Genomic DNA, 22,205 nt, shown 5'->3' on the forward strand with positions numbered 1-22,205 from the left:
GGCCGACCTCATGGACGTATGTCGGCCTGTTCCGGCAGTACTTAACGCTGTTGTTCTGTATATAAGCCCTGCATATAAACACTTCATGCAGCGAACAGAAACCGGAGTGCTGCCAAGGTCTCTGGGGGGAAGAAAGCCCTCTGTTTAATACCGCTCCTGGTCAAAGGGTGTGGGTACCTCTGGCAAGCACCCCTCTATTCAAGCACCGCCTTCATCTGTTCCCTGGTGCAGCCGCCCTGTTTTCTCACAGAGGTCAGTGAGCCCAAGTTTTTATCTCCGACACATTCAAGGCACTTCATCTTTAACACCCACTTTAAAACAAATGCGTTTGGAAAGTAGGTCGGTCAGTGGTGTGAAAGGCTGACAGCCCAGGTGACAACACATGCAGCGTTTTGAAAGACAGGGTTGTGCAAGTTCTGATCAGAATCTCGGGTGCTGGGAATCTGCGGGAATAGGCACCGTTGCTCCATGTCCTGTGTTCCCTCTCCCCATCCTTCTAATACTCCTGCCAGCAAACAAAACCCTCATGCAGGAGAGCTGTAAGTAACGACTGTGAGATGCGTTACGGGCACAAGGTAAAACTGTTGCAAATCATTGTGTGTTAATGATAAGCATATCATGTTCACGGTGGTGGCTATGACTTGGTTCTCTTATGCTATTAGACTAATGATGCTATTAGACTCAATTCCTGGCCCTGAGTGAGCATTCAGGAACTCTCTCTCCTTTGTTCTGTCTTGTTCATTCTTTGCCTGTTTGACTCCGTCTCTCTCTCCCACCCAATAAGCCCTTTACACGAGATCTGTTGTGGCGTACCTGTGCAGGGCTGCCTAAAGGTTCCCCCAACCCTCTCTGCTTTGTCCTATCAACATCTACTTTTACATCTCAGTGAAACTATAATTAATATGCGATTGCTTTGCTTATCTGTGGGTCTGGCTTGCACCATATTTATTTAAAATGGCCTCCTGGAAAGAAGTCTGCCTAGACATTTCGTGGGTGATGAGGCTTACTATCTGTGGTGATTTGAATGAGAAATACCCCCCATAGGCTCAGGCATTTGACCATTTGGTCCCCGGTTGGTGGCACTGTTTGGGGGAGGTTTAGGGGTTGTGGCCCCCTGGGAAACTACATCACTGGGAGTAGGCTTTGAGAGATTCAAGGCTTAAGATGCTTCCCCCTCTTTTTCTCAGCTTCATGCTTGTGGCTAAGGATATGAGTGCTCAGCTTCCTGTCCCTGCTACCATCATGAACTCATCCCTCTGGAACCATACACCAAAATATACTTGCTTTCGTAAGTTGCTTTTGGCGGTAGTGTTTTACCACAGCAACAGAAAGATAACTAATACGCCATCCAAGACATTACTTTTATTCACACCTAGTTGGTTCCACGTCCCTTTGCTAATGGTTTCCTCCCTTCCGTCACCACAGCCAGAGCTCCAAATAATGGGCTCATTATTTCTACCGTAAGTGGCCCTGTCCTACAATTCTACTTCTCTAACTACACAGGGACATCTTGGGAACCTGATCCCCACTCTGCCCTGTTCGCTTCAGTGGCCATCTTGTGCTAGTTTGAAGTGTAGTCTTCACACAGCTGACAGACATGTCTTACAATGTGGACCTTATTTTCTGACACTCTTTTACTGAATACTCTTGTATAGTTTTCTGTCTTGCAGGTTGTAACTCTTTAGCCTGCTGTAAGCCCTCGTGCTGGGCCAGAAAAGCCTAAGTGGATTCATCTTGCACTGTCCTCCATGTGATAGTGCCAGCCACATCCTCATCAACATTAGGTTCCACAATTCCACAAAAGGAGCTAAGAGCCTCTCATTTTGTTTCTTTTTTTTTTTTTAAGTGTGATTTTCACAGCACTCCAATTAGGTGGGGACTGTCATCAGCTCCTTTTCATGGCAGTGGAAATGTTTCTAAGTTGTGTGTGTAGAGAACTGAGATTTTATGTGGGCTCCTTTCTAGGGCTTGGGTTTGTACCAATTTCCATTTTCATCATGCTCCGTGTACCTAATTGTGGCACATGTGGTCAGTCACCAAGCATTTGCAAACAAAACAAAAACAAACAAACAAACAAAAAACCCAAACAAAAAACAAAAGCCAACCAAACAAAACCCCCAAAACAACAACAATAACAACAAACCCTCCCTTGACCAGCTGTGGCCTCTTCCACCTTCTTGCCATACTTTCCTTTCAGGGATTCTCTTTACACAGCATTTCCTCAGAAGGGCTAGTCCCATGGGCCGCAGCTCAGCCTCCTCTGTCACACCTGTCTCCCCTCTCCTACAGCTCCTGCAGCTCCTGCAGCTCCCTACAGTGTCGGTGCTTCCAGATCTAACAGCCCCTCTGGATTTCCTAAGGAACAGGAAGCAATCTTTATCATTTGCAGTATTCCGGCGCCTGGTAACATGGGAACATGGCAGGTTGCAGAGAATACCAGAGAAATGAGTGGGTATAATTGGAGGTGGAAACAGGGCTAACCTTCCTTAGTCACTTGCTTCACTAGTGTTAAGTTGATAGAAGTCTTTGTCTTTTATCTGCACAACTCTTCCTCTGAACTTGTCCAGCTTCTATAGTCAAAGATGAGTATAAATCATTTATTCTCTCATTTATTTATCTTTAAAAACACATATTGAGTTCAAGTAAACCTCAGCTCAATTTTGGGATGCCAAAATGAAGAATAGGAATCTCTGACCGCAAAGTCCACTGTTAGGGAGAGTGAAGACAGCTGACTAATGTATGTCCTTGCAGAAATACGTTTTGTTCAAGACTGTGGTGGCCTCCGTGCAAGTCTGTGGTTATGAAAGATTCTTTTGTGATATTACTATCAACCAATTATGCCTGTGTAGGAACCTTTTCTTCATATGTGTGGTCTCTCTCCCTTTCTGTGTATATATTCTTGAATGTGTGCATATGTGAAAGATACCAATAGCTATCTAGAACAAGAAAGCACATGCTTAGCATGTGTATTATGTAATGGAGTGAGGGGGCATGAAGAAAGGGATTTCTATTCCATTTAAAGATACTAAAGAGGAATTAAAAAAAAACAATAAGAAGGAGGAATATGGAAGTTGTCAGAATCAAAATGGAGTTGCTAATGCCAGTGCCACCATTTTTTCATCACCACCAAAGCAAAGCAAAGCAAAGCAAAGCAAAGCAAAGCAAAGCAAACCAAACCAAACCAAACCAAACCAAACCAAACAGCAACAACAGACCCCCAAGTGTCTGGGGACATGATTCAGTGAGTAAAGTGCTTTCCAGGCAGGCACAAGGCCCTGAGTGCAGATTCACTGCGCCCATGTATAAAGCTGGGTGCACCTGCATGTGTCTGTACTCGGAATTGTGGAGAGCAGAGACAGGCAGATAGTTGAAGCTGTATGGCCAGCCTCGCTGCATCCATAAACAGCAGGAGAGATGTTAAAAAAAAAAAAAGCTGAAGACACATGACATTGCTTGCTGCCTGGCTTCCACATACATGCACACACATACCCCACATATAATGGAAGGGTTTCTACATAGTCGTAATTGCTTGATAGTAATATCACAAAAGAATCTTTCATAACCACAAAGTTGCACAGAGGCCACCACAGCCTTGAACAAAAAGTACTTCTTCAAAGACGCCTGCGCAGGCACTGTCTGTTCAAGTCAGACTGACGCCACTCTCGTCAATCATTATGGTCAAGAATTATAGCTTCAAACTATCTGATACCGCCTTCTTCATTTGCCCCTTGCCTCAACCCCTTTGAATAACTCATAGCTTTCTGCAGCATGCATGCTCTCATTGTAGCGGTCAATCTGCTACTCCCCAGTCAAAACCATTCTCTGGGGAATGTCTGCCCAATACAGACATCTTTAGATTCACGTAAATCTTAAAGGATGCATTGCAGAAGAACTAGGAGGGCACTTCAGAATTCAAAGAAAGCTTACATTGAAAGGTGATAATGAAGCAGCAAGAATGCAAATACGTAAGTACAGTAGCTTGTGGGTGGCAGCCTTGCAGGGCAGGAGCTGACTATGAGAGGCAAGTGGAGCCCAGGTCTACAGAGATTTGAGGCACCATGCCCCAAAGAATACAGACTTGATTCTGAAAGCAGTAGAACAGCAGTGGAAGCATTTGGGTGAATGAAACGCTTTCCACTGTTTGTGGTTCTAGAATGCTTACGCTGGGATCCAGGCGGAGCCCAGGGAACAATGTCCTGAGTTAGAACAGCCGCTAAGGCAGTGGGGAAGATGGAGCTGAGAGCTGCCCAATGGCCAGCTCAAACAGAGCTTGCTAGCCCAATCCACTCGAGGCTGCTCCAGTGGGAGGTGGATGCTGTGACTCCAGTGGGGGTTTGATGGTCTTGGATCCTCAGGAGAAATCATGATCCAGAGAGTGTTGAGGAGGAAGAATGGTTTGAAATTGAATTTGTTTAACCCACTCAAGACAGTCCCTTAAAAACATTCTTCTTTCAACTATTACTTTTAAAAACACTTCAAAAACTTTTACAACAAGAGTATCTTCAATAAGTTTCTTTTTATAACAAGCTCAATCAAAGTTATTGTGGGTTCTGCAGAACACTGGGGACCCTGGGACTCTGAAGGATGTAGGCAGGCAGAGGTCCTGGCCATGCAGTGCTGCCTTAGCCAAGACACTGCCATCTTAATTTCTTCTGACACTGGTAATAGATTCGTTTGGAATTCTGGAAGTGACTTTGGAGCTTGGGCTGGGGCAGGCATGTATGAGGCCTGGGGTTTGAGCATCTGCATCCAGAGAAAGAGGAGGCACATGACTCTGAAGCTTTCCATCTTCAAACCCCCCAGATTGAATCTCAGTCACTCAGTCACTCACACGATTTGTCACTGTCTGGAACGCAGTTCTGTGTTTTGGGGCATTTGTTTTATTCTGTTTTTGTTTTGTTCAAGTTTTTGTTTCTAGCTCAGAAAGTGGCGATCATATTGGGAGCTTCCTTTGTAATTCTACTGTACTTATCTGATTCTTTTTAATTACAGATGAAGTTGTTTTTTGATATGAGAAATATGCAAACATCTCAGGCCATAACGGTCCCTGTTTCTCTTAACAATGGCATTCAAATAAAACATGTGTCACCAGAACAGGCTGCAGGGTCCCTTCTGCATGACCTCCCCCTCCCTGCTCAGCCAATGAAAGCCAGCTAAGCCACAAATCGGCCGACAATTAACACATGCTGTGTGTTTGCGTTTTTCAAATATTTTCCAACTCCCATCGTGTGCTTTTGTGTTCAAGCCCTGCCAAAACCTCCTTCGGGGCCATTCCTTCTAGGGTTCCACCCCACCAAAGCCTCCTCCAGTGCCATTCCTTCCTGGCTTCCCAAGTCCTTTGGACAACAAACAAAAAAAAACTTCCCATAGGAAGAGAAAACACAAGCTACACAGGGCTTAACGCAACTTTCTCAAGTTTCTGCTCCTGCAAGCACTGTTTCTTAAATGTGTTATGCTTGTATCCCTTTGATTGAACACTTTAGCTTTTCAGTGTGCCTGTTACCTGGATGAACAGCCAGAGGACTTCTGGGAGGGACTGAGCTGAGCACTCTGTGAATCCTGCTGGTAACAGGTGCGCCTATTCTGCTGGCACACAGCATTCCCCGCTGGTCTCAGGACTCAGGTAATCTCATTTTTCCACCTACACTTATGGCAACTATATAAAAAAATCCATGAAAATAAAATAAAGATGTTAAAAGTACGGATTAGTATTTAATAATTAATAGTGTAGAAGCTGATGCTCCCTTGCCCCAAAGGAAGAGATAACTGTTATCCATCTTTGTCAGGAAGATTGATGTCTTAGTTGATATCATTATGGAACAGGTGGGAATGGCCTCCCTCTTGTCCCCACAATTCCTGCCTGCTTTTCAGCTTACTAAGTGGGTCATTCTATTATTACAGCCAGAGCGTGTCAAGCCTTAACGATTTCTTATACAAAATGTCCTTGAAAAAAAGACAACGAGGTGTCAAAAGGCAACAGAAACTTGTTATCACTGTACTACACATCTCTGGAAACGTATTTGAGTACGCCTTCATCTCTCTCAGTGTATGTTACCGTCATCAGATCTAGCAACAGCCAGCTCTAATGCTCCTTCCATACTTTGTGTTCTCATTAAATTTCACAACATTTAATAAAAATCATTAACATTATAAATTTAAATTCAGCTCAGGGTTTTTGAAACAAGCTGGTTCTACTGTGTATCCAGAAGAAGGGGGAGGAATAATATTATAAAATTTAGGGATGTCTATTCCCTATTACTTTAAATTGGTGTTCCTTTTTCCCTCTGTTGATTTTTAAAGTAGAATTTTGTTCTGCAATTTTAAGGCAATGGAAAAATTGGAGGGGGGTAGCAAGAGGCACCTCTGAACACAGTAATATTTTAAGCCTCTTTGGTATGTACAGATAAAATCTGCTGTAGTCAGTGTGTGGGATCTTGATTATGCAGGCTTGGATTATTTAAACAACGTTTATGCAACATAAAGAACAATTGTCTAAAAATACTGCAATCATGTCCTCACTCTCACGGCTACGAGTTCACTGGTGTCCCTGCTGTCATGGAGGGACACCAGCTCTTGACAAGCCTGCTTTCAGACCTGCTGCTTTTTGATGCAGAATTCCAGCTAAGATCCCCAGTTATCAAGTTTCTCCTGTGCATGGAAACAGGATCACACACAAGAAACAATGACCCACATGCAACGAACTCCAGGTTGCCATCTCTGATGTGCAAGTACCCCTTGTTTCCACAAATGTGTAAGACGGTAGCATTGAGTTGATCTCGCTTCCATAGAGGAGGTAGTATAAGAAGGTTATATACAAGCTTATATACTTCTTAAAAGCACAGTAATTTAAACTTAAAACACAACGTCTTTCTTGATGGCTTGACATCTTATTTTGAAAACTCAGGGGCTCGTTACAGAATGTGGAGCTCACTGCTTCAGCAGTGCAGGCTAGCAGCAGGCCTTGGGGACCTCCCCATCTCTACCTCCCCCAGCCTGGGATTAAATGCACAAGATACCATACCTAGCCCCAGGCTCCAAAAGTTATTGTAGGCTTTGCTTTGCCCACCTTAAGGCCTAGCTTCCTTCTGCTAATAATATGAGTTTTTCTGTTTTTTTTTTTTTTTTTTCCTTGTGAAATAACTCAGTATGTCTGTGAACTCATAGTTGGTACTTTGAATTTCTTCACTGTACCTAAAAAAAGATTTTGGGGGTTGAAACGAATGCAGAATAATCTCTGTTGTTTTTAATTTTTATTTTTTCATATGTTAGAAGGCCCAGAGAAGAATGCCCATAAAGAAGGCTTTTATTGTGGCTTCAAGATGGAAAATTTGGGCTAACCCATAAAATTACAGAAAAAAAAAAATGCACTCTTTACCTTGAAGAAGGGAAGCCATTTTTAATGGTCCAGCGATAAGGTGAGAGTCCACTCTACTGGATGTAGCATGTGTCTGTTACCTGGATGAACAGCCAGAGGACTTCTGGGAGGGACTGAGCTAGCACTCTGTGAATCCTACTGGTAGCAGGTACTTGTATTCTGCTGGCACACAAGCATTCCCCGCTGGTCTCAGGACTCAGGCCTTCAGCATGGAACACGTTCTTCGAAAAAATAAAACACAGGAATGCATACTGGGGAGGCACTAGACAAAGTTCCGAGGTTCCGGAATGAAGATCTACTGCTAGGAAACAGGATTGCTACTTTTAAAGTTTCCACATGCATGAATGGAGTTACAGGAAGACATACCTCGTGAGGTAGGAATTAATATACATAGAGATGTTAGACTGAAGCCTAGCACAAGGAAGTTATCTGTTGGCTAGCTGCTGTGGCCACTGCCTCAGTGCCTTATTGGTGACACACTGAAGGTTGTCTTGGCTTTATTCAAGCAATCACACGTTGAGATGGAATTCTGATTAGGAGAGTCTGCTAGGAAGCCTGAGCCAAGGCAATCCAGAATCTTTTGGGCTCGCATGCAGAACATCCAATTGGAGAAGATTTTCGATCAATAGATGATAGTGACTTTTTTTTTTTTACTTAAATACCAAAATGCATGATAGTCTTGTTCAACTCCTTCCTTTTGTAATAAACCAATAAATAATTTAGCTAACATTTAATATTCTAGTAAGGAAACAGAAAGTAGTTCAGGAAACCAGTCTAAAATGAGCCTATAAATCCTGAACTGAAAAAATGTGCCTCATTTTAAAGGTGAATGAATTGGAATATACTTAGTAGTAGGGTATGCTGCACCACAAAGGATCCAGGTGACGAGGAAAGGGACATTTGGATCAGGGCACAATAATAACATGTGTAGTATGTTTTTAACTCTCTTCACTAGCTCACCCACTCAGTAATGTTTAACAAGGCTTTATTGATTAGAATAGCCTTGATTTGTAACTGGGAACAGAAGATCACATTGTGGGCACCTGGCCAGTTCTTGTACACAAAATCTGCAGGCCAAAGATTTCATTAATAATTGATTTGAAGGGGATTATACAAGCCCTCGTGGGCCTGTCTTTTGCCAGCGTATTTCATTATAATGCACAGCTTGATTTATGAATAACTGTGGGATATTAACTCAGGAAGGCACTGTGGACTGGGAACTGGAGGACCTATTCAAGGGCAGAGCTAGGTTTTCTGTCTCCTGTTGCAAAGCCTTTGACATGAGTTGTATGTGGGCTGTTTCATCAACAGGATCTTGAACATTGGCCGCAGATAGAAAGACTGTGAAGCTCAATAATTTACAACATTTCTACAAGAAGCTGACCAGACTAGACCCAGATGCTCTGAGCTTCGGTCCCTGGCAAGTAGAACATGATCTTGAGTGGTTCATCTCATAGTTTACAACTCCATCAACACTGCATGATGTATTCACGTTGAAACTGTAGATTCTGCTCTGCACTGCACCCAGAAAGTGAACTACAGTTAGCTGGTCATGGCTGCTCTCCCCTCAACCACGTGTCTGCTGGCGTCTGAAGGCCGAAGATCTGTACTTGGAGCACTTGAGGTTCTTGGCGTGCTGTCTTCTGGCACTCATCTGGCATCACTGATGCCCGACTTCTTCTCTTGAGTGTTTATAGGTTATGATGGCTGTTTCACCTAGACTGCAGGATTAATGTTGGTTTTGGTTCAGTTTATTCTCACCTCTGTGGCTGGTGGCCAGCATCAAAGTAGTCCTGGTCCTTCCTGACGGGTGTCTGAAGGTCTACAGGTTCCTGTCCTCTGGGAGAGGAGTTCTGAAATTCAATCCTTGACAGGAGTTTATTGGTTAGGTCCATGGATGTAGCTATGCTAATCCCTAGATTGCTGTGGTGGTTCCAGTTTTGGATCCACTTTCCGCCATGACTAGATTCACACAGCTGAGTGCTCTAGAACAAAGGAACACAGTAGATTCTGTGTCTATCTGATTCTGGCTGGAGAGGAGCACTGGACTCCTGCTACCCACAGCTTACTAGCACTCTAGAAATACAAATGCCATGCTTCAACCTGACCAGTCAGTAACTCCACCACCATGTTCTATGGCTGGTGAGGCTGGTAGAGAGAACAGATTCTCTGTCAATGCACAAAGCCTTAGGATAGAAACACAGCAGTGTGCCTACACAATGTAGGTGGTTCTCATCAGGCTCTACCTCCAAGAGCAGGGGTGCTCAATCTGTGGGCCTTGACCCTTTTGGGCGGTCGAACAACCCTTTCACAGGAGTGGCCTAAGACCATCAGAAAACACGCATAATTATATTACAATTCATAACAGTAGCAAGCTTTCACTTGATGTAGCAACAAAAATAGTTTTAGGGTTTGGGGGGGTCACCACACCATGAGGAGCTTATTAAAGGGTAGCAGTGTTAGGAAGGTTGAGGAGCACAGGCCTACAGCTAAGGAGTACCTATGAAGTAGCGTGATCTCCACTCTCTCAAGTACTTGTCTGGTGTCTGACCTTTAAACGTGCAAAGCCTTCATAAAACATGCAAAGCCTTCTTAGGAACACCTGCCATAGAGCTTACGAACTTGGTTTGTACAGGTCCTCTTAGCAGGCAATGGCAAACATTTTATCAGAAATCTAGATAAGAGATACATCCTCTCTGGGCCTGATGTTTGTAGAGCGAAAAGTGTCAGAACATGAAAATGAGCTGCCATGCTTGTGTTCCTATACATCTTCTTCATAAACAAGTCCACGAACCATAACTTGTAGACACTAGACATGTGACAATACTCCTGTAGGCTGCTCTTGAGGAATATCCTTGTTACACTTGAGTAGAGTCGAAACAGCTGACAGGGCTAACTAAGCAGGGGAAAGAATGTCAGTGACTCTAACTGTGGGCATTCCTGCCTGGGGCAATCAGAGACCTCCAATTCTTTCTGGGATTTATCTCATTTCTCTGTGTGAAGCACCTTGATTCCCTGCTCCACCTTTTAAAACTCTGTGTAAGGACTGCTTTCTCTTTGAGGCTCTTATTGTGTTAGACCCAAGAAAGATTGGCTCTCTTAACTATGTGTTACCTTTAAGTTCCATGAGAGCGTACCACTATCACAGCACCATGTCTGGCTCGTGGTAAGTGTCCATTTATGACCTGATGTTTTGTACTTGTTCAGAATTGCACTGAAATTCTCCTTGGTCGTGGCACTCTAGTGAGTGAGCAGTTCCTTTTGACCATGGCATTTAGCTTGTTACAGCTACCCTGGAGGTCTGACGTCTCTGCCTTGTAATAATACAGAAACCCAAGGCCTCCACTTTCAATGGACTCTGAATTTCAGTCCACTGAGTCCTAAGTCCCATTATGAATGTGTAGAGCTTTAATCTTTTATAGGTCAAGCAGTTAGAAACCATAGAACGGACAATCTCGAGAAGCCAAGCGTGAAGACAGAACACTCTCGAAGTCTATGGCCACTGGCTCTGTTTACACATGACAAGGCGATCCAACAGGACCGTAGAGATGCTTACATACTCCAGGGTCCTGTCAGCTACACGCTGTCTCTGGAAACAGTCCCAAGAAGGGCCAAGTGCCGGCAGAGCTGGCTGTGGGGAAGCAGGAAGTTGGAGACATCAGTCAGACCTCAGGCCATTTCCACCTCCCTGTGGTCAGTCCAGGCAGCCCACATTTTGAGGAGGATGTAGAAACGAGACATTCTAGTGTGCCAGCTGACTCCAGCGAGGCAAAGGAGAACCTGTGCACGTCTTGTTATAATCTGTGGCCTGGCAGCTTCACAGCCATGACAGCCCATCTTGTTCCCTAACCCCCTGGGTGTTCGTTTGATGACTGGAACGCTGGCCTCAACATAAAACACTACAGTAAGTGCACCAGCCAACGCGTGGAATCATGGGAGTCTGGCTTTTAGTTTTGCGAGAAATGTCTGGTATGCCTGTGCACGTGGAGAAAAAACGTCAGCCCAGCCTTCTGTCCTGGCAAGTCACGGAAGATGGAGTGGAGTTTGTGAGGCCTGACACTTGAATGGGTACAGCTAAGGAGAGGGACGGCAGCAGGAGCAGCGGAAGAACTGTTTTTTTGTTTTGTTTTGTTTTGTCAAGATTTTAGTAAGCAAATATTTTAATTGCATGAGCACTGCAGAAATACAAAGTGCTGACCAGGTTCATGGATGAAATTCTTACGAAGACTTAGAGGTTTCGAGACCATCAAGTTAGAATTGGTTGTCGTGATTGTCTTATTAAACAATTTCGAGTTACTTTTAAGTTAGCGTACAAAATAATGAGCTTCATGATGAACTCGCTCCTCTTATTATGTCCTGAGGACACCCGCTGACCACCTTTTCCTCTGCGCTAATGGGGCTAATGTCTTTGCAAAGTCAACAGAACCAGAGCTGAGCTCGCGCGTAGCCGTGCTCTTGTGGTGATTTAAGTAGCCTCCTGTTTTTCACTCCACAGCTTGCTTCTCCTTAGGTTTTGGAAATTACCTTTTATGGGAGTGTTTGTATTTCTTAGATAAGTGGTTTAAGTAGAATGTCTATTAAATCATCATTTCAACTAGAAAGCAGACTCATGTTGGATGATGATGATGTGATTGCAAAGGACAATGTGAATATGCAAGTGTATTTATAGCCAATAAATTGGAAAAACTGAAGGACAAACAGGAAGTTTCTGACTTGGAAATTATTTTATTCTTCTAAAAATATTTCATGTTCTACCAAACTTTATTACAATGAAGTGGATGCAATATATTCAAAACCTTGTTCCGATACTGACAAACAACTCATTTTCAGGGCTTCTGTTTTGCTGGCTATTAAATGAAGGGACCATTTTCTGGAGGAAATAGTTTCAAATGGCAAGGATGGCTAAAGTATTGTGTTTCCTACAATCCTGCATGTCATGTTTTTGCTCTGGTACATGATTTGGTGGAATCTAATTGTACATTGTGGAGAGCTGAGATTCAGACGCCATCTAATGGCGCTGACATCCGCCCTCAGAACTGTAAAGAACCTCTAGAGCGCATGTGCGAGTTGCGAAAGCACGCCAAGCCACTGCCCGAGCCCGGGCAGTCAGACGGGGTGATGAGTGAGCAGCCAATCAGGGTATGACACGTCACTTCACGTCACTTCACATCACTTAGGTGCGACCAGGGCTTATATAAACAGCGCCACTTCGGGGCTCAGCGTCTTCCTCCTTTCATATAATAAAGCCTGCTGCAGAAGGATCCTGTTGTCCGTGTGCGTTCTTGCTGGCGAGACAATCACGTGGCTCGCAACAGTACATTAAGGCCAAGTTCTTCCGAATGGCATTTAGGCATCTTCCTACTGTGGTTTCAAATTGCCTTTCTATCTCATTTCACTTGTGGCTGCTTCCTGGGATCTTGGTTCTTTCTCAGTGTTTCTAAAATTTCTTCTCTTAGGGAGATTTTAACAGTGGGTCTATTCCTCCCACAAAGGTCCAAAGGACAAAATGAGGTATGAATCTGCCAAAACTGATTCTGGCGTAATCTGTGAGTTTACTAGGCTTTCTGACAGAGCAATGGAGTTTGCAGACAGCAGCGCACACAGCCTTAAAGCCACCACCCTGGAAAGCCTACATCCAACAGGAATGACACCAGGAATGACACGTGGAGTCACGGGAGTTTGGCTTTTAGCTTTGTGAGAAATGTTAGGTATGCCTTTCTGTAGATTGTGCCCCTCCCCAGTCCTTCACAGTATATAAACTTCTAGCTCTCCCTTGAGGTCATGTGCAACTAGGGCAAAAGAGCTTGCCTCTAAGTGGGAGGAGTGGCTGGACACTCAGGTGATGGTCCTGTGACCCTCCCTGACCACCGTTCTATGAGAGAGGTCAAGGTAATCAGCCCAGCTGTGGTGATCTGTCACAAGTACACACAGGTACACCATCATGAAGATGGTGGCAGGTTGGCTCTGAGACCAGTCCTCTACAGCACTCCTCCAGTGAACACTCTCAAGTTGGGCTTCCTGTTCCTCATTACCCTGGGATGCTGCACCCAGTTAAAAAAAATAACAACCCCCCCCAAAGAAAAAACTAAGGCCCTCTCAACCTTCAAAAGTTAAATCAAGTGTCTCCTCTTTGGACATCGTTTGTCTAGCTTTAGCAGAATGAATTTCCCTCTTTGCCCTGTGCTCACCAACAGTAGGGCCTTTAGCTAACAGACCATTCTTTGTTCCATATTTTGCTTTTCTTTCTTATCTCCAACGTTACGATACTGATGTGGGAACAGGTCTGGCCTCTCAGACATAGCGAGGCCTGCAACTGTGTGAGAACCAGAAAGATGCTCTGGGCTGACATTCCTCTGCACGGTTTGTTCACAGCACTGTCCAGGGCAACGCCTGCATCAATTTCAAAGGCTAACAAAGCGTCCTGACTGGGGGATAGGAAGGAGAGGGCAAGCCATCGATGGTGGCCAAGCCTCTGAAGGAAAGCAGACTCTAGACCCCACGTGCAAGACAAAATAGCCTTGATTTGACCACTATTCAGTGGAAAGCCTGAAGTCACATTTAAAAGTGTTATTTTGCTGAAAACTTGAAGCAAGACACATGAGGAGTCAGTAGTTGAACTGGTCCTTGAGGCATAAGAAGAATCTGAAAAATGTGTTAGGCAAGGGGGCTTTCGGATGGCATGACACTTGAAGATTCTCAAGCTTTGGAAAGCCGGGGAAGAGAAAAACACACTTAAATATAATTAATTGTCTGGGAAATTAGGGCACAGAAAAGACAGTTCAGTTGTAGCACAGCATGGCGCGGATACTGATGAATTGCCACTAGGTGACGCTGTTTCCTCATCTGTGAATCCCTGCCGTCCGCAGCCCGCAGCTGGGTTGAGAGCTGGTTAAGATCGATGCCAGGATTCCGGCTTTGCCCAGCCCCAGCTGGAGCAAAGGCCAGGATAAGGGACGTCCTAGTTTCACTTGCATTCCTCCTTTGTAAAATGAAGAAGCCTGGTATTGGCAATTCTGAAAAACTTCTCCAATTACTTTTTTTTTTTTGTTAACTTTAAAATGATAAGGTTGGCTTATTGGCTTACTGCCTTTTTGTGAAAGCAGACTCTTGCACACAAGCGCTGCTCTTCAGCCAAAGGTCAGTCAGATAATTAGACAGAAAACACACGGGCGAGAATCAAGTGAACAAGGGCACATCTGTGCACGTTGGTTCGCTTCCTGGGCCTCCCACACGGTTCCGACACTACGACCTGATTTGCGCACACAGCGGATGCAGAGCTACACGGAATCTTAAAGGCGTACAGAGGGCTCATCCTCTATCTCCGCAAACGCCTCTCCAGGGGAAAAGGCTGCTGTTCTGTCACCATGCTTTTTCTTTTTCTTTTTCTTTTTCTTTTCTTTTTTCTTTCTTTCTTTTCTTTTCTTTTTTTTTTTTCCAGCTTTGTAGTTCTAGAACTTTCTTCTTGGCCCTGGGTCAGCCGGAGCCTGGGCTTCCCTGTGTGAATCTCATACAGGAGTTTAATGTAATTGCTGAATGACGTGGACACCCAGATGCTGGAGTGAACTATGGTTCCTGGCTTCACCTTTAGCAGGGATCCAAAAGGAGTGCTTTGCTGCCGACGTTTTCAGTCATGTGGTTATCATGCCGAGAGTGCCTGGGCCAATCACCTTGCTTGTCTCTTCCTAGCTGCTCATTAGTGGAGCCCAGATCTTTCCAGTGCAGAGACAGGCTGTTTTCCCCTTGGAGGGCGTTTGTCTGCTGTTTCTTAGCAGTTGTAAACAAAATAGCCCACCCTTGGCCTACCATAAAAATACCACCTTGGTAGGAGGGGAGACCTGGGGACAGTTAAGGAGAATTGGCAGCGTGAGTATGGGGTGGGGCAGAGCAACAGAGTCTGAAGATAGGAACATTTAAGTCTACTACCTACAAAGGCGTCGCACGCCTTTTTCCATTTGAGTGATGTTGGGTTTCAGCTTTCTCCTTCATCTAACGTAATGGCAGCAGCTTTATTTTTAGTAAATATTGAAGTCCCAGTTCTTTAAAAAGAAAGACAAAAGTAACAGTCTTCAAGTGCCCCAACGCCTGCCTCTCTCCTCTCTGCCGATGGCCCAGTATCTTTTCTCACCAGCTCAGTTCAGCTCCAGCGTTCACAGCTAACAAGGTTTCATTACCGTGGAAAGGGAATTTGGCCTTTGCTTCCAAACATAGAGTTGAGCTTGATACAGCCTCAGCAGGAGACAGATTTCCCTTTTTTCATCTCTGTGCTTCCCTGGTGTGTAATCTTGTCTTTTGAAACAGTTGCAATCAGAACAAATTACCTAAGGAGTGGGGAATGGAAAGCTCTCACAGCCGTTGTGGGTATTTTTTTAGTTTTCTTTAACAATTGGCACCTTCCCTCAGTAATTGAAAATGATCCAGGAAATCTGTATGTCCCTGGCAACACTTCTCCTGAGTGAGCTAGGCTTTCAAGGTGACAGCAATTGTTTCATCTGGTATGGGGGGGGGGTAGGGAGACGCTGAGGAAAAAGAGAACCCCATCTCCTGGCCTGGTTCCCTTCCTTCAAGGTGGGCAAAGTTTTTTTTTTTTTTAAACCATTGGCTGCTGGGGCTGGGGAGAAAGAACCATGGCTTTATGTTTAGTCTAGACCCAAACTTCATAAGCCTCCAGTCAGGTTGGGTATGAGTGCTAGTCAGTGGGGTCGCCGTGTAGCTGTTTCCCTAAAACGAGCCTCCGAACTAGGAAGTTCAGGGTCTATGGTTCTACCCTTGGTGTGTCAAGGCCCACGAGGTTGGACTTCCAGCACAAACGATAAAGATGGTAACCCTCTGAGTCTGTCCTCAACTCTTCCTTGGTCCTTCAGTCCCACTAGGACCCACATTAGTGTCAGGAAGACCTCATTCTGCCTCAGAAGCACTGGAAAATCTGTTTTCTTCCTGGAACCAGAAAGACGGTGTCCTGGCTAGTTTGTTCTGTTTTGTTTGTTTGCCTTTTTTTGTCACCTTGACACAAACTAGAGTTATCTGATAAGAGGAACCTAGATTGAGAAGCCACCTCCATCAGGTTGCCTGCAGGGAAGGCTGAAGGACATTTTCTTGATGAAGAGTAGATTGTGGAGGGCTCAGCCTACCGTGTGCAGGGCCACCCTGGACAGCTGGTCCTACGTTGTGTAAGGAGGCTAGGCAAGCCATGGAGAGCAAGCACATAAGCAGCACCCTCCATGGCCTCTGCTTCGGTTCCTGGGACAGGTTCCTGACCTGCTTGAGTGCCTGCCTTGACCCCCTTCAGTGATGGACTGTGATCAGGTCATGTGAATCAAACCCTTTCCTCCCCAAGTTGTTTTTTTAATGGTCTTTATCACAGCAACAGAAAACATGCTAAGGCAGGGCAGAGGCTGTCTGATTTCACTAGTCTTCAGTGGGTGTGGGACCGCTGGGAAAGGAGCTTGAAGGATCGGTGTAGGAGTTCATGATGCCCTTGGGAAATGCTTAGAGGAAACACCTGCCACTTCAGGTGCCATTTTTCCACTTTGTACTTGAGCTAGAGATGCGTGGAAATAAAGGCAGTAAGGTTATTTTCCTGGACTGAGTGATAACTCATTCAGAATGCCGAGGGAAGCATATAGAGCTGGGTGTCACGGGGAGGTTTACTGCTGTTCACTAACAAGAAGTCAGGTGGAGAAGGCCTCACACTGACCAAGTTCCATCCTTCTCTGTCAAAGACTCCTTCCCTCTCTGTAAGGCTATGTGTGAGCATCAGTTTATAAGGCCTAGAACAGAACATATTACCATTAGTTGGATGGAAAATGAGCAGTTATTAGAAGGAATTCTGAGCCTTGTGTTAACCAAGACTAGTGAACTGACAGCATGGGCGTGTCTGCAGAGTTTAAGGAGAGTTCAAGGCACAAGAAAGACTCAGGTGTTTGGAGTGGAGGGGATTTAAACACACACACACACACACACACACACACACACACACACACACATACACACACACCCTGGTTAGTGTCCTGGTTAAAATTAACTGCCAACTTGACAGCCTACAATTACCTGAAAAAAGAAATGTCAGTTGAGTAATTGTCATTATCATGTTGGTGTGGGTGTGTCTGTAAGGGATTATATCGATTGTTAATTGATGTAGGAGGGGCCATCCCTCTTTGGGCCATCCCATTTTCCCGGACAGGCTTTTCTGGGCTATGTAGGAAAGCTAGCTAGTGGGGTCCCAGCACTGAGAGGGGGAAGTGGATCTGGGGTCTCACCCCTCGCCAAGAAGCAGTTTGCAGTTGACTCCTGCTGGCAAAGGGAAATTCAGTTTTCTCCAGTTGAGTGTCACTGGGTACATCAACCACACTCCAGGTTTGGCGCATGCCTGATAGTAGTTGGTCAATGCAAAACAAACTCTGTAGGTTTTTATTGGTGGACTTTTTGGATTTTTTTTTTTTTTGTCTTATTGTTCCTTTGCTTTTTTGTTTTGATTTTCATTTTTGAGGGATTTTTGGTTTGTTTTTTTTTTGAAAGAGAAGGTAAAATTGAGTGGGTAGGAGACATGGAGGGTCTGGGAAGAGTAAGGGGACAAAAGCATGATCAAAATATACTGCCTGAAAAAATGCTTAATTTCAAAAGGAAGGAAACTTAGATAAACGTGCGTCCAAGAGCAGGCCAGCAGATACCATCCTCTTATGGCTTACACTTCACAGTCTTGGGTCTTGCCTGAGCTCATGTCCTGACTTCCTCAGGGACGGGCAGGAACCCGTAAAATAAAACAAAACTTTTACTGCCCTGTGCTGCTCTTGGGTGGTGTGGGTTTTTTTTGTTTTGTTTTGTTTTGTTTTGTTTGTTTTATCACAGCAACGTGAAGTAAACTAGACCAGACAACAGTTTAGGAAAACGAACTGGCATGCTGTAGCGTGTAACACCAGGAGAACACCGAGTACAGTGGGCTCAACAGCCCTGGGGTGGGGTGGGCTTAAGTAGGGAGCAGTGCGGGTCAGTTTTGCAGGTGTCAGAAGGAGACACTTGGGGCTAGGAGGGTGGAGGACTGAGGGGGCACTCTTGGTTTTCCAGCAACTGAGATGCTGGGTATGTCGCCACCTAGCACAGTCTTTGGGGGGCCATGCAGTGCTCAGTGTTCAGCCATTAGTGGCTGTGGACTCTGGGGTCAGAGTTCAGTAACCAGTTTTTATCAGGTTTCCTCCTCCTCCTCCTCCTCCTCCTCCTCCTCCTCCTCCTCCTCCTCCTCCTCCTCCTCCTCCTCCTTTCCCTTTTCCTCCTCCTCTTCTTGACTTTCTCCTTATGCTGCTCTGATGTTTGAGGCTTTAAGCACTCTTCTTGTCTTCCTTTAGTCAAGTCTATTTTTAAAATGTTTGACCAAAAGCTAATGAAAGACCAGGATAATAGCAAGAGTTGAGGGTAATTTCTGTTTAAAAAGGAGATGAAATATAAAAATTACTAGACTGTTCTTTAAATATAGAACAGCAGCATCACCTCCATCCACTCAAACAAAGCATCACAAGAAGTGTAATTGTAGATCGTAACAGCTGCAGCTGAACAGCATCTCACGTGGACTCCCGAGGCAGCCCGTGTGAAAAGGGAGGCGGTGAGTCACGAGCCCAGAAGTATTGGCTTCTGAAGAATGTGTCAATTTCTAAAACTGATCATGAGTAGAGGCGTGTCACAGTCAGCTCGAGATGTTTGCTGTGTGTGGATCTGCTACTGCAGAGTAGGAACGGTTTGTAGCTGTGATGACGAAGGTGGTGAGAAATCTGCCATTTGCAATGGCACAGCCCATCCTGCTCTGTGGAGGCAGAGCTGCCTGGGTGACGCTGGTGGATGTGGCAAGGGCCAGTTCTCTGCAAGGGCACCTGTGCAGAGCCTCTATGTGGACTTGGACAGTTTTGTCCTTAAGAGTCCTTAGAACAAAGAATAGTGACAGACTATCCCTTGTTGCCAGGTCGGGGGGGGGGGGGGGGAAAGGCATGCAGCATTCGATAGTGTTGCTTTTGTTAAAATTGTCCTTTTCTTATAAAAATTAGGAGTCTGGTGAGAAAGCAACTAAGTAGCCGTACATATAATAGCGCAGTCACCGGGAGCCTCTAAGAGCTGCGAAGATGGGCGGGTAACTCGAAGGTGTGGCCAAGCATTCTTAGCTAGCGTGGGGTGGCAGCAGCGTCCTCAAGAATACACGAACTGATGTCTAAAGGGTGGGAAAATGAGAGGATACTGAGTTTAGGGAGAACCACACCACTTTGGAAGTCCTGTGAGTCCAACATAGCTAGAGGATAAACGGCAGAAGGAGACAAGTGAGCGGGGAGGCCAAAGAATGGCTTCAAACTGAACCCGCAGGGCCGTATATCCAGTGGAAAGAATGTGTTCTTTAAGAGCAATTGGAAAGTCCATTAAGGCTCTTAGAAGGAGGCTAGCATGACCCAGTTTCTACTTCTAAGGTAATCACCCTGACTGGAAAACGGGCTGGAGTAGGGCAGCCGTGGGAGGATGTGGGGCTAGACTATTCTGAGGCCACCTCTTGGCCATGGGTTAGGAGTGGGGAGGTGAGCTTAAGAATTATCTTACCCACTTTAAGACCACGATTTGAGAATGGCTTGTGAGAGGAACGCATGTTGGGGGCAGCAGAGTCCATTCAGTGTGGGGGGCTTGGGGGAGCTGAACAAGGAGATGACATCTGATCTAGAGACTGAACAATGAGAAATTAAGGGTTATTCTAAGAAGGAGTAGCAAGAGTAAATTCCAAAGTAAGTCAGAATGCTTCAAGGAATGGCAAGCAGTCTTCTTGTCTGCATCTTTCTGCCAAGTCACACTACTGCTACCTTTTAAGACCTTGACTTAGACTGTTCTTGAGTCACGCAAGGGCCAGGAACTTATCAAGGGCTTCAGCTTCCTATGATGTCTCCACCGCCTATGTGATCTCAGGTGCCCAAACAAAGTCCTAGGAACCATCATTACCATTGCTTCCGGGCCTTCAGCACACCTCCGGACCACTAAGCTTTACCTTAAAGATCCAAACACCTCAAAACCAAGTTTTCTCGAAATCTATGTATTCTGCCTTCTGCTCAAGCAGCTGCCACAAGCTGTTGCTGCTCACACACCCGTTTACTCTGGTCTTATTTGGGATAACTAAAGTCTGGGAACTCTCAGCGTAGTTGTTCCAGTGACAAAACAGAATCAGCAGAGCGGATTTCGAATGCTTCCTCACCACCTCCCCACAGCCCACATCTGAATCCCTAGCTTTTGCTGCATACACTGCACCTCCCTCCCCACAACCCACATCCGATCCTCCAGCCTCTGTCTGGAGCTCCCACTGCCCCTGTTGAGGTGGCCCATCCCCCATCCAGAGCTCCTTTACCTGTTCACCTTGGCCTTACCCTTCCAAAGGAGATCCTGGATAGACTATTTCTTCTCTCTCGTTAATGTTCCTCTCTGCTGAACTTCTGCAATCTCCACGAAGTATGTGTCTGTCTTAACAGAAAAGGATCACCCCTGCCCCGTTACCCTGTTTCCCTAGACAGCGAAAACATCACCAAGGACAGATCTTGGGGAAAAAAAGACATGAAGGCAGGAAGAGGGCTGGGCTTGCAGGAGGAGGAAAGGGGACAACAGGAAAGGGTAACCAGGGAGGTGAACTAGATCAAAGAACATGCGATATGTATGTAAATGAAGAGGTTATAATAAGAGGGCTGGAGGGGTGTCAGAGCAGGTCAGAATACGATCTGTTCTTGCAGAGGACTTGGGTTTAGTTCCGCGAATGTTCCTACTCAGGGTGGTTGAACCCACTGTTCTTGCAACATTTCCCCATACATAACATCACTTTCCCACAATGCTTCTTCACTCTGCCCATGTCGCTGGCTGAGGAGAGCTTCCCGAGTACTCTGCTTAGGTAACTAATCTCCATCTGCAACATTCCTCATTTCCTCTCTATGTCCTACTGTTCTTCATGGTGCTTATGTACAGTGCTTATGGACATCCAATACACAATGCTGTTAGTACCCTGGAAGCATGAGCCCCGTGTTTCTGTCAGGGAATGTATCTCATGCTTGTTACGTGCTCCTTTAACAGTCTGTTGCCAGATGGTGGCTGGTTTTCCTTGGCCTGGGATTCGGGCACCCACATGCTTCCAGTCTGAGTCTCGGTCTTCAGGAATGAAGAGTCCATTGTACTGAGGGAGACCCAGGGGAAGAATGATAAGGGGCACACCAGGTTCTTACAGTGCTTGTTAGAAGCTGCACACGTGTCACTTATGTTCATGTCACGTTGCTGAGGGCTCTTCAGATGGACTCTGCTCAAGACAAGAGAGGGTGCTCCTAGCAACAGGTCCACGCAGGAACTGTGGCACGCCTAAGATTGCCCCTGCCAAACACTTTACGAGTGACAGTGCCTTTCACCTGAAGGAAGGCACCCTGGAGACATGCTCACACCTGCTGCCTTCTAGCTTGTAAAGCACAGAACAAATAATACACGGGAATTACTTGTCTATATTTTTCTTTTCAACGAGTCCTTATTTTAGAGGAGGGGGGCTTTTTGCTGGGTGTGGGGGTTGCTTTCCTGTGGCTTTGTAGCTAAGCAATGATGAATCAGCCGGGATGTAACTGTTTGACTTAACTGCCCTCATATGCAAACGGCCTGTGTTCCTCCGTGGGAAGCTTTCACTTTGTTCAATGGTCTGGATGTTAAATCTGGGGCACAATTCCAAATTGTTCCTGTGGGTTTTTTCTTCTCCTACCTGTTCTCTTAACCTGTTCAGTTGAATTAGTGTAGCTCAAGAAAGCATAGAGTGTACAGTTCCAGCACTCCGGGCTGAAGTAGTGTGATGGATGTGACT

The 22,205-nt window shown here is 45.4% G+C and overlaps 2 long non-coding RNA genes across 3 annotated transcripts; one reads left to right on the forward strand and one right to left on the reverse strand.

Annotated features, from left to right (window-relative positions):
* The first annotated feature begins 415 nt into the window (after positions 1-415).
* Positions 416-12,636, forward strand: LOC132649454 (uncharacterized). 2 transcript variants are annotated; one of them, XR_009587898.1, is made up of 4 exons: positions 416-539; positions 5,484-5,623; positions 7,270-7,415; positions 8,687-12,636. It is a non-coding gene; the product is annotated as an uncharacterized LOC132649454 (long non-coding RNA). The 2 variants fall into 2 exon arrangements; XR_009587897.1 differs by lacking the exon at positions 416-539 and having other exon boundaries at positions 2,547-5,623.
* A 6,756-nt stretch (positions 12,637-19,392) lies between these two features.
* Positions 19,393-21,746, reverse strand: LOC132649455 (uncharacterized). The gene is made up of 3 exons (XR_009587899.1): positions 20,752-21,746; positions 19,943-20,063; positions 19,393-19,565 (listed from the first exon to the last, which is right to left on the reverse strand). It is a non-coding gene; the product is annotated as an uncharacterized LOC132649455 (long non-coding RNA).
* Positions 21,747-22,205: the final 459 nt, after the last annotated feature.

This window comes from Meriones unguiculatus, chromosome 20 (genome assembly GCF_030254825.1).
Source record: "Meriones unguiculatus strain TT.TT164.6M chromosome 20, Bangor_MerUng_6.1, whole genome shotgun sequence".
In the NCBI taxonomy this organism is placed as follows: Eukaryota; Metazoa; Chordata; class Mammalia; order Rodentia; family Muridae; genus Meriones; species Meriones unguiculatus.